The following is a 15,512-nucleotide window of genomic DNA, read 5'->3' as shown; positions in this document are numbered from 1 at the left end:
CAAAAACATCAGACCACCATCCATCATACCCCTAAAGACAAAATTATGCCAAAATCAAACAAAACCAGGGGAGTGAGGGCAGAAAGAACTTTTTAGCCCTTGTTACCATCCTAATCTCCCACCTGAACCCACACTGCCCTACTGTCCTTCACTCACAAAAATTTATCAGACATTAATTTCCTGCCTACCCTCAGTGACTCAAACCTCTCACCCCCAATTCCAAGGTCCATAAATAGAATGTTTACCTTATTCCATTGCTAACTACCCTTATCTATACCTTTTAGCCTATTCAATCTCCCTCTCCCTTCTATATTTCCCCTTCCCACTTACACCATGATTCACAACTTACAGTCTAATGTCTCAGCTGATGTTATCAGTCATCTCAGTGCTAAAGCTGAGGGCACCATGAGCTATTTAGTTTGTACACAGATCAGGGATTTGTACCAAAATTAGTGTGACCTATGCAGAATCCAGGGGTTAGGTGTAATTCTGTAAAGAAGATGTCAATATTTAGGTGCTATAAATGCAGGTGAATGACCAGACTTTTATGCATGTATGTGTATACATATACACATAAATGCCAATATTCTGGCTATATGCTATTCTATAGAATGACACCTCAATTGAAGGTGGGGACACACACAGGAGAAATCTAAGTCAAACGTGAGCCCTTCACGGATTGCTGTCTTGGTGTGGATCAACCCAGCACATAACATTTCCATCCAAAATGCTAAGTAGTGCTCTAATGTTTACTATGTTTACTAATGAAATGAATAAGTGATGAAGGATACACATCCTTATTAACTTATGGAGGTGATGGATATATTATGAAAATAATCTAAATGTAACATCTATTCTAAGCTAATATTTCCCCAGCTTCCTATACCACAATAAGTGAACAAATAGAAATTGATAATTCCAGCTTCTCCAGTCCACTGACACAACTTCACTTCTACCCATATCATACACCTACACAGATTTCTCTAAAAGGAGTTTTGATATATCACCTTTTTGAGAATACTATCAAAGCAGTTTATATATCATGCACATGTAATTATTTTGTACCTGGGGCAAAGTTTCAGAACTGTTCAGGTTCTAAATTTTTAGGGCCTTGTTTACAAAGGTACATTAGCGTTTTTAAAGCACCTACAATTAGAGTGCATGCTGTGTAGTTGCCTGTAGGGATATTGTAGGCGCATACACAATTAATGTGCATACATGGTTAATGCACGTTTAAATACACATCTACAAAATGGCTTAGTAAACAGGGCATTGAGGGGCCCTTTTGCTAAAGTGCACCGAAATATGGGCTGCGCTAGTGTAGGCGCGTGTTTTGGGCAGATCCATTTTCATTGCACCTGTAAAAAAAATGCCTTTTATAATTTTTGCTGAAAATGGATGTGCTGCAAAATAAAGATTGGCACACGTCCATTTTGGGTCTGAGAAATTATTGCCAGCCACTGACGTAGCGGTAAGGTCTCATGCGTTAACCGTGCGGTAATAGTCTACATTCATAGAATGACGATTACTGCCCAGTTTCTGCTGTGCACCAGAAAATAAAAATTATTTCCCAGCATGTATAGTGGATACACATCAAAAATGAAATTACTGCAAGGACCACCTGGTAACTGGGCGGTAACTCAAAATTGATGCACTATGCGGCTTAGTAAAAGTGCCCCTGAGTTAGCAATTACAGGAGTGTCATTATCATTGGGCCACCATAGATGATACTGCAAGAAGTTCCAGACCTTTGCGTTTGTATTTGATTTCTACTTTAATTGGGGCTGCATGGTAGCAGCCTTCTGCTGAAGAAACCTATAATTTGACCCAGCTGGACATTTAGGACCTTTTTCTGACACTTAGTAGCAGTAGCAGCATAAAAATAGCAAAATAAACATCAATCTTTAATGAATAAGAACTAGCAATTTTGTTATTTAAGTAGTCTGACTCATCATTTGAAACTAAAGTTTGCAAGAGAAGCTAACGTGGAAAACGAAATCTTAGAATAACGGTGCTGTAATTACTGATCCATTGTGAATTTACTTGATAGAGCTGCCATAGCGTAACATAAAATTATTTCTTTTGAAAGTCAGCTATTGCCAGTTATTAAGACTCATTTTTGTGTACCTTACCACAGGGACCTAGTCCAGAGTCTCCAAATCTGCATGTATCACTATTATTTTTCAGATTCATTACTGAAAAAAAAGCCAGACAAATATTGCAGAGTCAAGGTGATGGAGAACAGAAGAGCTAAACTGTGGAGACTCAATAGTATCTGGGTCAATACTGAGCATGAGGCATTCAGCTTGTTTTAAAATACTGGTCACTAACCCTCAAAATCTATATATATGTGCTCAGAATTGTGTGCGCAATCTAATTGAACAAGCCAATTAGAGCTAATAATTGGGTGTTAGTAATCAACTATCAGTGCTTATTGCCATTAATTAAAATTTGTGTGCACAGTTTTAGGCACCGGAATCTGTGTGCAAGGTTCCAAAAAGGGGGTATGACCATAGGAGGGTCATGGGTGGATTAGAGGGATTCCTGCAATTTATGTGTGCTGTTATAGAATAAAGGGGATCTGTGCCTAATTTACATGTGAAGATTTACACCAGAGTTTAGTTGGTGTAAACCCTTAGGTCTAAAGTTAGGCACCGATCCCAGCGCCGATTATAGAATAGCACTTAGCACAGTTTTTTCAGCTCCAATTTTTCAGTGCTATTGATAGAATTTGGTCCTAAGGACATTTCTATACCCAAATATTCAGCACTGAGCCATACCTGGACAGTAGCACTGAATAGTGATAGGCTGTTTTTGAAAGAACATATCCCATGTTAATGTATGTCATTAAAACTAAAAATGAACAGAAAAAAAAACATAATTTTTTTCATTTGCAGATAATAGCTGACTTGTTTATAATGTGTCTTTAAAACACTGGCACCATTTTGGAATGATCGAATGAAGTGTGGATGGCTAATAATCTCAGGTATTAAGGGCAATTCTATAAAAAGGCAATCTATATTTAGGCACCAAGACAGTGCCTATTTGAAGCCTATTCTATTAAGGAAAGTAGATATCTATGTTCCTTTTGAGAACACTAGAGCTGGTGTAAATACCACAAAGTAATTTAAATCTCAGGCAAAAGTGAATTTTGTTCAGAAATGAAAGTTGAATTTTAATAATCATTGTTTTTTTTTCAAGTACCTCTGTTCTGATGAAGCTTAGCAATATATTATCATGTCAGGGAGGTCCTTGAAGTATTCCTTTGATTAACTGGGATAAGTACTTGTGTCTATGTTTTGAGACAGGAATTTATTGAAATGAAAGAAAGAAGAAATAAGAAAGTAAAATGTGAAGAAAAAATTTCAAAATTGGATATATGAGGAAGTATAGTAGTAGCTTAAGAACAAGCACATTGTCTGATAATCCAAACAAAAAAGTCTGGATTTTCAAAAGGCATTTGACAAAGTACCTCATGAAAGACTCTGGAGGAAATTGGAGAGTCGTGGGATAGGAGATAGTGTTTTATTGTGGATTAAAAACTAGTTAAAAGATAGAAAACAGAGAGTAGGGTTAAATATTCAGTATTCTCAATGGAGAAGGGTAAATAGTGGGGTTCCCCAGGGTCTGTATTGGGACTTCTGCTTTTTAACATATTTATAAATGACTAGTGAGGTAATTAAATTTGCTGATGACTCAAAGTTATTCAAAGTTGTTAAATTACAAGATGATTGTGAAAAATTACAAGAGGACCTTACGAGACTGGGAGACTGGGCATCCAAATGGCAGATGATGTTTAATGTGAGCAAGTGGAAAGTGATGCATGTGGGAAAGAGGAATCTGAAATATAGCTACATAATGCAAGGTTCTGCATTAGAAGTCACCGACCAGGAAAGGGATCTCTAGTTGATGATACGTTGAAACCTTCTGCTCAGTGTGCAGCAGCGGCAATGAAAGCAAATAGAATGTTAGGTATTCCCCTGCGGCAAATTACTACTACTACTACTACTATTTAGCATTTCTATAGCGCTACAAGGCATACGCAGTGCTGCACAAACATAGAAGAAAGACAGTCCCTGCTCAAAGAGCTTACAATCTAATAGACAAAAAATAAATAAAGTAAGCAAATCAAATCAATTAATGTGAACGGGAAGGAAGAGAGGAGGGTAGGTGGAGGCGAGTGGTTACAAGTGGTTACGAGTCAAAAGCAATGTTAAAGAGGTGGGCTTTCAGTCTAGATTTAAAGGTGGCCAAGGATGGGGAAAGACGTAGGGGCTCAGGAAGTTTATTCCAGGCGTAGGGTGCAGCGAGACAAAAGGCGCGAAGTCTGGAGTTGGCAGTAGTGGAGAAGGGAACAGATAAGAAGGATTTATCCATGGAGCGGAGTGCACGGGAAGGGGTGTAGGGAAGGATGAGTGTGGAGAGATACTGGGGAGCAGCAGAGTGAATACATTTATAGGTTAGTAGAAGAAGTTTGAACAGGATGCAAAAACGAATAGGGAGCCAGTGAAGGGTCTTGAGGAGAGGGGTAGTATGAGTAAAGCGACCCTGGCGGAAGATGAGACGGGCAGCAGAGTTTTGAACCGACTGGAGAGGGGAGAAGTGACTAAGTGGGAGGCCAGCAAGAAGCAGATTGCAGTAGTCTAAACGAGAGGTGACAAGGGTGTGGATGAGGGTTTTGGTAGAGTGCTCGGAAAGAAAGGGGCGGATTTTACGGATGTTGTAAAGAAAGAAATGACAGGTCTTGGCGGTCTGCTGGATATGAGCAGAGAAGGAGAGAGAAGAGTCAAAGATGACCCCAAGGTTTCGAGCTGAGGAGACAGGGAGAATGAGAGAGCCATCAACAGAAATAGAAAACAGGGGGAGCAGGGAGGTGGGTTTGGGGGGGAAAATGAGAAGCTCGGTTTTGGTCATATTTAATTTTAGGTGGCGTTGAGACATCCAGGCAGCAATGTCAGACAAGCACGCTGAAACTTTGGTTTGGATGCAAGGTGAGATATCAGGGGTAGAAAGGTAGATTTGGGAGTCATCAGCATAGAGATGGTAGGAAAAGCCATGGGATGAGATTAATGAACCAAGGGAAGAAGTGTAGATAGAAAAGAGGAGGGGACCAAGAACAGAACCCTGAGGTACGCCGACAGGCAGAGGGATAGAAGTAGAAGAGGATCCACCAGAGTGAACACTAAAGGTGCGGAGGGAGAGGTAGGAAGAGAACCAGGAAAGGACAGAGCCCTGGAATCCAAGTGAGGACAGGGTATCGAGAAGTATGCTGTGATCGACAGTGTCAAAAGCAGCGGAAAGATCAAGAAGAATGAGGATGGAATATTGACCTCTGGATTTAGCCAGTAATAGGTAATTGGAGACTTTAGTAAGTGCAGTTTCGGTTGAATGGAGAGGGCGAAAACCAGATTGTAATGGGTCAAGAATAGCATGTGAGGAGAGAAAAATGAGAGGAAGCCCGTAGAATTGAATGGGTTTCCTCTCATTTGCCACATGGGAATTGCTAGTATGGTTTTGCAAAATAAGCCTTTAATTTTTTACTTGATGGCACAGGTTTTACTTATTATCTTGTTTAAATTGTTTACAGTACTGCTTTTTGGTGAAGTGATTGATTAACACCATAAGGGAATGTAATGAGCTCTACTCTGGTCCTGACTCATTTTTTTAATGGATATTACTGTAGTATGTCACTTTGCATGTTATTTGGATGATGGCTTTTAAAGATTTATTTAACTATTTTTTTAACTTCTTAGCATTATTTATTATGGTTTCTAAATATATGTCATAGTTTTGACATGAGTTTATTTATTTGTTTGAATATGATTTAACATTATTAGACCATTATTTATCTCATTATATGTTTATTTATGATTTTACATTTATTCATATTGTTTTATTTGTTCACAATATTTTTTTGCCCCTGAAGCAGTCCATGCTGAAGTTCTTATTTCATCTTCCAACCATGCCTGCTTCAACAGTTGTGATCCTTTTAGAATTAGCAGACTGCCTGCTTGTTTGTTTCCTGGGATCATCCCATAAGACAAGTACATAGCTTCCACAAAGTCCCCAAGGTCTCTCTGGTGTCCATTCAATGTCTTCAGGGGAAAATGCCTAGTGCTGCTTGTGGTGGCAGTAGAAAATGTATACTGCAAAACATTTAGCACTGTTCTTGGATGGAAAATGTTTAGCACTGCTTTGAGATGCAAACCATTTAACACTGCCCTGTGGTGCTTAATGTTTATGTGTTTGGATTTTGTTCACACTTTCTCAGTAATAGCCCAAGGTGAGTTACATTCAGGTATACTAGATATTTTCCTGTTGAGCTCACAATTGAATGAACAGCAGCAGGATTTGAACCAGGCAGGCACCCCTGGATGTTAAACTCTGCACTGCACCCACTAAGTTTCTCCTCCACTCCAGGACAGTCTTGGGTGGGGGGGGGGGGGGGTGCAAAACATTTAGCAGTGAGGTTTTTTAACTTTATTTAATCAGCACTGCACAGAAATGGAACGAGATACACACAGCATTAGCAAATACACAAATGGAAATACAATTGAAATAAAAATAATGTTGTATCATCCAAATCTTCTATAAATAAATCTGACTTACTTTTCAATGGTTATACTCCCCGGTGGTGGAGTATAACCACCACCGGGGAGTATCCGGTGAGCCAGATAAATAGCCAGCTTTGTAAAATGGTAAGCACAGATGTTTTGCAGCCCTAAACATTTAGTTCTGCCTGCAATTTCAGAAACTTAGAGTACCAAATAACAATGTTTGCAGCCCTTCCACCTAGATGTTTTTATAAGGTATATTTAAATGTCATGCTTGACATTTTACAATCTCTGGCAGAAGCTGCATGGGAAGGTTTGTACTGGTTCTGAAGCAGCAGTTCCTGTCCTGCAAAGGAAACCTCCTCTCAGAGGAGGTGGACATATGTGTGAATGTGGGTAGGGGGAGTGGCTGAGACACCACAAACACATTTTTCTTGTGGCAGGGCAAAGGCTCAGCACCTACACCACTCAAAAAAACATGGGTTGAGATTTGCCATGGTTACAGTGGACTGTTCCAGTGCCTCAGAAGGTATAAAGGGGCTTTGGGCAGAATGATGAACATGCTGAGAATCAGACAAGATCACAGAAGGGACCCACTGCATCCTAGTGGGGAGGAGAAAAAAACAGGTGAAGGACAAGCAGCATTTGGCATGGTACTGGAAGGTGGGGAGGTAGCAGACATGAAGATGGGGGGGGGGGGGGGGCTTCAGATAGTCCTAGTTGGACAGAAACAGGAATCAGGCTCACAGACTCAGCTCTCTTGCAGTCAGCACAACACAATCACAGGGACATGCAGCAGCAGCACTTATTCATGATTTAAAGGTGGTCTAAGTCCCAAAGTAGATCTTGCATTGCCTGTATACTAATGTGCTATCCAGGACTGGGGCTGGATATAGAGAATGCCACATCACCAATGACACCCCCCCCCCCCCCCCCCCAATCCTGCTCTCAACTCACTTTCACCTGTTCAAAACTCAGATAGTGCTTGTAAAATTACCACCATATTTTTTAAATGGCACAGCCGGTATTTTAAAAACAGTTGCTGCTGTTCAAACTTATATCTGCTATTCATCCACCCAGACTTTGATAGATAATTTATGTATCTAGTGGCTGAACATCACTACTTAGATGAATCATATTTTGGCCAGCTGTAAAATGTCCTTAACCTTGCTCCACCAAAACACAAAACATTTGGTGGCATAAACAGTCAAAAATTATCAGTTCCTTAGGCTGTAATTTTACAAATAAATTCACTTAATCAGTCAGCACTTATTAATGACTGCATGAATGGCTTTGAATAGTGATCTGTTTGATTTGGTCTTAGAAGTCTTTTCCTGAAGGGATAGAATGGATTGGATCAAATTGTGGAGCCTTATTTTCTTCAGTTAGATTCTTTGAAGGAGAATCCAGAGATCATATTTGACTGGGATTAACTAATGCCAAAGTCTCTGGATGATATTGCTCCAATGTCTTTAAGAAATCCTTTGTAGATTCTCCCCTTCCTGTTTTTTGAGCAAGGTCTGATCCAGATGCAAGATTGATGATGCCTTCAATATTCTTGATGTAAATTGGGCAGCTCTGAAACAAAACTGGCTTGGAAAGAGCCACTAAGATATTATAAATCTTTATTAAATGAGGCAAAAGGAAAGTCCTACTCTTCCAAAATGTTGGAGAAGCTTTGATGCCAGCAGTTTGTCATTATATACAGTGGATTCTCAAATCTGATTGACTGGGGTTTGAAGTGATTTCAGCAGGAAATTGAGACGGGAAAGTCCATAGGTCATGAATTTGAATTATGTCAGGAAAGCTTGTTGATCACAAATTTGAATTTTGGTGGGAAAGTCCATTGGTCACCATTTTAATTATGATGGAAATGAGCCTGGAAACTCATTGGGACAATTCTGATTCTGGAGGAGGGAGGTATTTCTGTAGATCATATTCTAAAACTTTGGGAGGATGGAAGAAAATGTTTGTCCTTGGCCTCAATTCTTTCTGCACCAAATTTCTTTTGGATGAGCAGTTGCCATGCTGTTTTAGGATGAGTCCTTTGTCTCCATTGAAGCTATTAGGGTGTCTCTATTGCTATCTCTATGGCCTCTTTGATTCTTGTTGGCCACCAACAATCTTCTTTCTCCATGATTTTTGTGCCCTCAAATCTAACCTGGAGTGGAGGAGTAGCCTAGTGGTTAGAACACCAGTCTTAACATCCAGAGGTGGGCAGTTTAAATCCCACTGCTGCTCCTTGTGATCTTGGGCAAGTCACTTAAGCCTCCATTACCTCAGGTACAAAATTAGATTGTGAGTCCTCCAAGGACAGAGAAATACCCAGTGTAGCTGAATTTAACTCATCCTGAGCTACTACTGAAAAAGGTGTGAGCAACATCTAAATTAAAAAAAAAATAATAATCATATGACCAGTTGTCTTAGCATGAAGAGCTACAGCTGATTTTTGCAAGTTGTAGAGCTTATGGTGTCACTTATGCTCTTGCAGCCTTTCCTCAACAGTGTGCCCAGGTTTGCCAATGTATGATTGACTGCAAATGCATGGGATTTTGTATACTCCAAGGTTTAGAGCAGAGGTAACTGGTCTTTCACATGTGTGATTGTGGATGTCAGCTTCAATGGTGCACTATAGGCTGTTTTAATGTTATTCTTCTTAAGCAGTTTTCCTATGTGATCTGCCACTCCTTGGATATAGGAGAGCACTACAAATTTTTGTTCTGTTGCAGCATTGTCATCTAATGGTTGTTGATTTTACAGGCTGGGTTATCCAGAAATTTTAGGGCATGAGAAGTATAACTTTTGCTGTAGCTATTAGCTAGGAATGTATCTCAGAAGGTATCCTTTTATTTCAGAAGGTTGCTCAGGTCACAAACTCTTAATGCTCTTTCCACTAGTGTATGCAGGACACCTCTTTTTGTGGCTGTTTGGTGATGAGACTCTGCATGTAGAATACAGTTGGTAAGGGTGGGTTTTCTGTATACCATGTTACCCAGGCTTCTTTCTATCTGCTTTCTGATATGTCCAGAAAGGGGAAGCTTCTATTGGTCGTAGTCTCCATAGTGAATTTTATATTGGGATGGCCGCTATTTAGATGGTTAGAAAATCAGAGATTTTTCCATCCATGGGACCATAGGACAAAAGTGTCATACACATAGTGAATCCACCATTTGGGTTTGAGCTTGGCACTCTCCAGTAGGGTGGATTTGAGAAACACCATGAATATGTTGGCTACCACTGGGGAGAGGGGAGAGCCCATCATTGTACTTTCTGTTTGGGCATAGTATTGTTCCGTTACTGAAAGAACGTTGTCTTTAAAAAGAATACCACTAGATAAGCACATTCCATCTGCAGTCCACGTGTCTCTAGCTTGTGGCTTATGACCTGGATTGCTTCATCCACTGGGACATTGGTGAAGAGGGAAACAACATCAACACTGACAACTCAAGATATTGAGGGAGCTCAGAGAGGTTTTGGCGGGTCCTCTTAAAGATTTGTTTAATATAACCTTGCAGACGGGAAAGGTTCCAAGGGATTGGAGAACGGCGGAGGTGATCCCTCTTCACAAAAGTGGTGATAGGGAAGAAGCTGGAAACTACAGGCCGGTAAGCCTCACTTCGGTTATTGGAAAAGTAATGGAAGCGATGCTGAAGGAAAGGATAGTGAATTTTCTGGAAGCCAATAAGTTGCAAGATCCAAGACAACATGGTTTTACCAAAGGGAAATCTTGCCAAATGAATCTCATTGAGTTCTTTGATTGGGTGACAGGAGAATTGAATCAGGGACGAGCTATGGACGTAATCTACTTAGATTTCAGCAAAGCTTTTGACATGGTTCCCCACAGGAGGCTCTTAAATAAACTGGAGGGGCTGAAGATAGGACCTGAAGTGGTGAACTGGATTAGGAACTGGTTGACGGACAGACGCCAGAGGGTGGTGGTGAATGGAATTCGCACGGAGGAAGGAAAGGTGAGTAGTGGAGTGCCTCAGTGATCGGTGCTGGGGCCGATTCTGTTCAATATATTTGTGAGTGACATTGCCGAAGGGTTAGAAGGTAGAGTTTGCCCATTTGCGGATGATACTAAGATCTGTAACGGAGTGGACACCCTGAAGGGAGTGGAAAACATGAAAAAGGATCTGAGGAAGCTAGAAGAATGGTCTAAGGTTTGGCAATTAAAATTCAATGCGAAGAAATGCAAAGTGATGCACTTAGGGAATAGAAATCCACAGGAGATGTATGTGTTAGGTGGGGAGATTCTGATAGGTACGTGCGGAGAGAGGGATCGTGGGGTGATAGTATCTGAGGATTTGAAGGCGATGAAACAGTGTGACAAGGCGTTGGCCGTAGCTAGAAGGTTGTTGGGCTGTATAGAGAGAGATGTGACCAGCAGAAGAAAGGGGGTGTTGATGCCCCTGTATAAGTCATTGGTGAGGCCCCACCTGGAGTATTGTGTTCAGTTTTGGAGGCCGTATCTTGTTAAGGATGTAAAAAGAATTGAAGCGGTGCAAAGAAAAGCTACGAGAATGGTATGGGATTTGCGTTACAAGACGTATGAGGAGAGACTTGCTGAACTAAACATGTATACTCTGGAGGAAAGGAGAAACAGGGGTGAAATGATACAGACGTTCAAATATTTGAAAGGTATTAATCCGCAAACAAACCTTTTCCGGAGATGGGAAGGTGGTAGAACGAGAGGACATGAAATGAGATTGAAGGGGGGCAGACTCAAGAAAAATGTCAGGAAGTATTTTTTCACGGAGAGAGTAGTGGATGCTTGGAATGCCCTCCCGCAGGAGGTGGTGGAAATGAAAATGGTAACGGAATTCAAACATGCGTGGGATAAGCATAAAGGAATCCTGTGCCGAAGGAATGGATCCTCAGGAGCTTAGTCAAGATCGGGAGGTGGGGCTGGTGGTTGGGAGGCGGGGATAGTGCTGGACAGACTTGTACGGTCTGTGCCAGAGCCGGTGGTTGGGAGGCAGGGCTGGTGGTTGGGAGGTGAAGATAGTGCTGGGCAGACTTATACGGTCTGTGCCAGAGCCGGTGGTTGGGAGGAGGGGCTGGTGGTTGGGAGGCGGGGATAGTGCTAGGCAGACTTATACGGTCTGTGCCCTGAAGCGCACAGGTACAAATCAAAGAAGGGTATACACAAAAAGCAGCAAATATGAGTTATCTTGTTGGGCAGACTGGATGGACCGTGCAGGTCTTTTTCTGCCGTCATCTACTATGTTACTATGTTAAGAATGTGTGTGTCACTTAGTTGCAGACCCTTAATGATCTTTATGAGATGGGCAGGATCTCTGATGTTCAAAGCAATGTCATCAGTTAAAGTTCTTAATTTGGGGGCTAGAGGGTGAATTGGAGAGTTGATTGCACTTACAATGGATCACAGTGGAACAATTGGCTTATTGATTTTGGGTAGGCTATGGAATCTAGAGTCAGGTGATTACCTCGCTTCAGACTTGATTTTATCTCCAGCTCGATGGAAGTGGCATTGTTTATCTGGCTTGTTATTTTTCTGTGAATTTTCCAGAGTGGGCTGGCCAATAGACTTTCCTGCTTCAATTTTCCACCAAAATCACCTCAAACCCCAACCAATCAGGTTTGATAACCCACTATATATAAAGATGAACTGCAGACATCACACTTTACCCTGAAGAAGGCCACAGCACGATGGCTTAAAAGTTGGTTCCACTTACTCAGACAAGGCAAGACTCGACAACTGCAAAAATCATGATGCCAGCTGCAAAAGCCTAAGAGAAAATATTCATCATATTTTGACTGAGAAACATTTTTATTCTGGACATTTTTTTTAAATACTGATGATGAAGGAATTTCTGCTGATAGAATGTGGTCTTCTTTTCCTCCACTAGTACTACTCAAGTCGTTTCTATATTGTACAAATATTCTTCCAATAACTGCATGTTTGATAGTCATCTTTCAGTATTAAAAAAAATCACATATTGAAATTATATAATGGATTACTTGTTTTGATTAATAGAGCTTTACAACTGATACATTTCACCTGCTTTTGGTCATATTGTTCTTACTACTATTTCTAAAGGGAATAATTTACATATCTCCTTACCAGCTACCTATAAGCCCATATCTTATATACCTTTGCTGACTAAGCTTATAGAATGCCTAATTTCTCTACAACTAGTAGAGTATGTATAGGTGCACGTAACCCTTTTCACTCTGGATTCATAAGTAAGTTCAGTACTGAATCTGTGTTAGTTTTGGTTGTTTCTGAAGCAGGATATTCAGTTTGTCATTTCTTTTTTCCTATGCTTTGAGTTTACCTTGTTGGGCAGACTGGACTGTATGGGTCTTTATTCACTGCCACTTACTATGTTACTATGCCGTGAATGATATACATATGTAGTAGTAGTAGTAGTAGTATATATATATATATATATATATATATATATATATATATATTATGCATATTTTAAAATTGATGAAATTATTTACTTACCTAATCAGAGGAGGAGAGATTGATGCAGAGCATTTCCAAATTCAAGACAAATGAAGGTTGTTCCCATGTAATAGAATGATAATATAATTTTCATGATAGAAAAGAAAAGAGACAACAAAATTAAATTAGTCATATATTCCTGGCTGCTCTCACTCATTTTATTTTATTCCTTGCTATTTTTTTGCCACACTGAAGAGCACACCCAGTTCACACAAAAGACCAAATGGATGCCTGCTGGAGCAGAAAACATTGCTTTGTATTTGAAGCACTAACTTTATAACAAGGTGCCTACATGAGAACATTTTCCATATGAAACCCATGTTTCAAATGGACAGAGGTCTTATAAAATTATAGAGCTAAATATGCATGTATAAGTATAGGCAAAAACAAAATGGCATGAACTTAATCATGCACCATTTGCAAGGATTCTCAGGGGCTCAGTTTAGAGGAATAGGGGCTGAGTTTCAATATACACATGGGTCTATGTACCTTTATATAATAGATATCTACAATATCCTGATGTAGCATACAGATGGTCTCACACAACTTTGTGCTTGCATATATATCACAGCTCTTTTCCTGATCTGTCTAAACTATTCCACTGGGTAATGTTATCCTTTTACTAAGGTGTGCTAATGGATTAGTGTGTGATAAATGGTAAGAAGCAGATAGGTATAAAATGAGCTTCCTAGCATTTAGCACACACTAAATCCATCAGTGCATCTTAGTAAAGGACCCTTATATGTCATCATTTTGGTATATGTACTTAGACATACACATATGGCCAGTTTTCACAGTTGGAACATGACTTAAATACAAGAAATGCCTTATAAAATTCCCCCCATAATACATTAAAAATATGCTGAGAGTTTTGCATTAGTATTTTATAATTTGGAGGTATTTTTTCCTACTTTGATGTGTTAATTCAGTTTCTGTAATTTTAACTATCAAAAGATTATTAAGAACCAATATATCAAAATGTTAATTTTTTCCCCATTTGTTATCTAAAACCATGACTTTTTTATGATCTAGAAATAAAATATTTCATCTTTAAAGCAAGTTATTCAGTAAAAAGTATTTACAACTGAAGCATGAGATATCACATACAGCAGAAATGGTGTCATGTGAGCCCATAAGCCTGATTTATAGACAATCAGGAAGTTGTTGATTTTATGAGCTGGGATGAGTCCAAAGAATTATCTGAATTATCAGCAGCCTGGTCAAGTATTTCCTATTACTGATGTTTTCCTTCTCAGCTCTCAAAGAGAGAGAGGGGATATGCCCATTCCAATTATACACAGCATTATTTCATAGTCAAGGACAAAGTCAGTAATCACACTTCACATTATCATTTTTTCAAAGGCATTTTGATTCCCCAGAAGAACTTACTGTTTTGTTCTGAAGTGACAAAGAGCTTTTTATTTATTTATTTATTTTTTTTTTTGCACTATACATTCCACTACTAGTAATTCATTATAACAAATGACATGCCAGGTACTATGCATTCTTCCAAGAAGTGATTTCTGATTAACATGGATACCCTTGTTTGACTCTAGCAGTTAGAGCTTTCTTAGGCTTCATAGGTTAATATGTCAGACTTGGACCTTTGAAGACTGAATCAAGGTTTTCTGCCTGTCTGTCCTCTAGACAAAGCAGATAACTGTCTTTATTTATTTATTTATGAACATTTATACCCCACTTTTTCCACATAAAGCAGACTCAAACTGGCTTACAATGTACAGATTAATCAATTACAATTACATTGGATAGGGGGGAAGGAACAGGGTAAGAAGTAAAAGGGAAAGGGAAGAGAGACTAAGATGGACAGTGGAAATCCAGATGCGGAGATGGCCCAGAGTGGTTTGAACAGTTCACGGCAAGGCGATCCACAATTGGGAGCTGTAGCAATACCCAGTAAGCGCAGGCGAAGTGCAGAAGAAACAGCAATATGCGGCCAGGAGAGTGGTAGTGGTCACCAGAGGCAGACAACAGTAACTGGAGGCGGACAATGCCGGCGGGGCCCAGGATGACAACGGTTCCAACAATTCCACCACAGAGGAAGAGGGACCGCAGCCTGCCTGCGCACTCCGGCACTCTGGACCGCAACGGGAAAGAGATGCTAGTTCCACTTTGTAGGAAGAAATCACAGATGACAGCACCGTAGGGAAGGTGAAATGAAGACTAAGTTGTTTGCAGCAGCAAAATGGCTGCTGCTTGTGTAATGCTAAATAACTATGGGCTAGAAAGGAGCCACTAGACTGCAACCAAAGTTCCTGGTGCCACAGAGAGGGATCCATAGTGGTACAGGAGCAAACGTTCCTCCTCCCTAGTGTCAACCAACGAGGCCCTCCAGACCAGGGACAACCGTCACCGCGCTGTCAGTCCGGCAGAAGAGGAAGAGCCACACAGCTGAGCGGCCGACGGTGTGGGCGGGGCCCAGGTGAACAACTCCAATGCAACGGCCAGAAGCCCATCCGGCT

This window comes from Microcaecilia unicolor, chromosome 5 (assembly GCF_901765095.1).
Source record: "Microcaecilia unicolor chromosome 5, aMicUni1.1, whole genome shotgun sequence".
Classification (NCBI taxonomy): domain Eukaryota; kingdom Metazoa; phylum Chordata; class Amphibia; order Gymnophiona; family Siphonopidae; genus Microcaecilia; species Microcaecilia unicolor.
Note: the sequence above shows the minus strand (reverse complement) of the source record.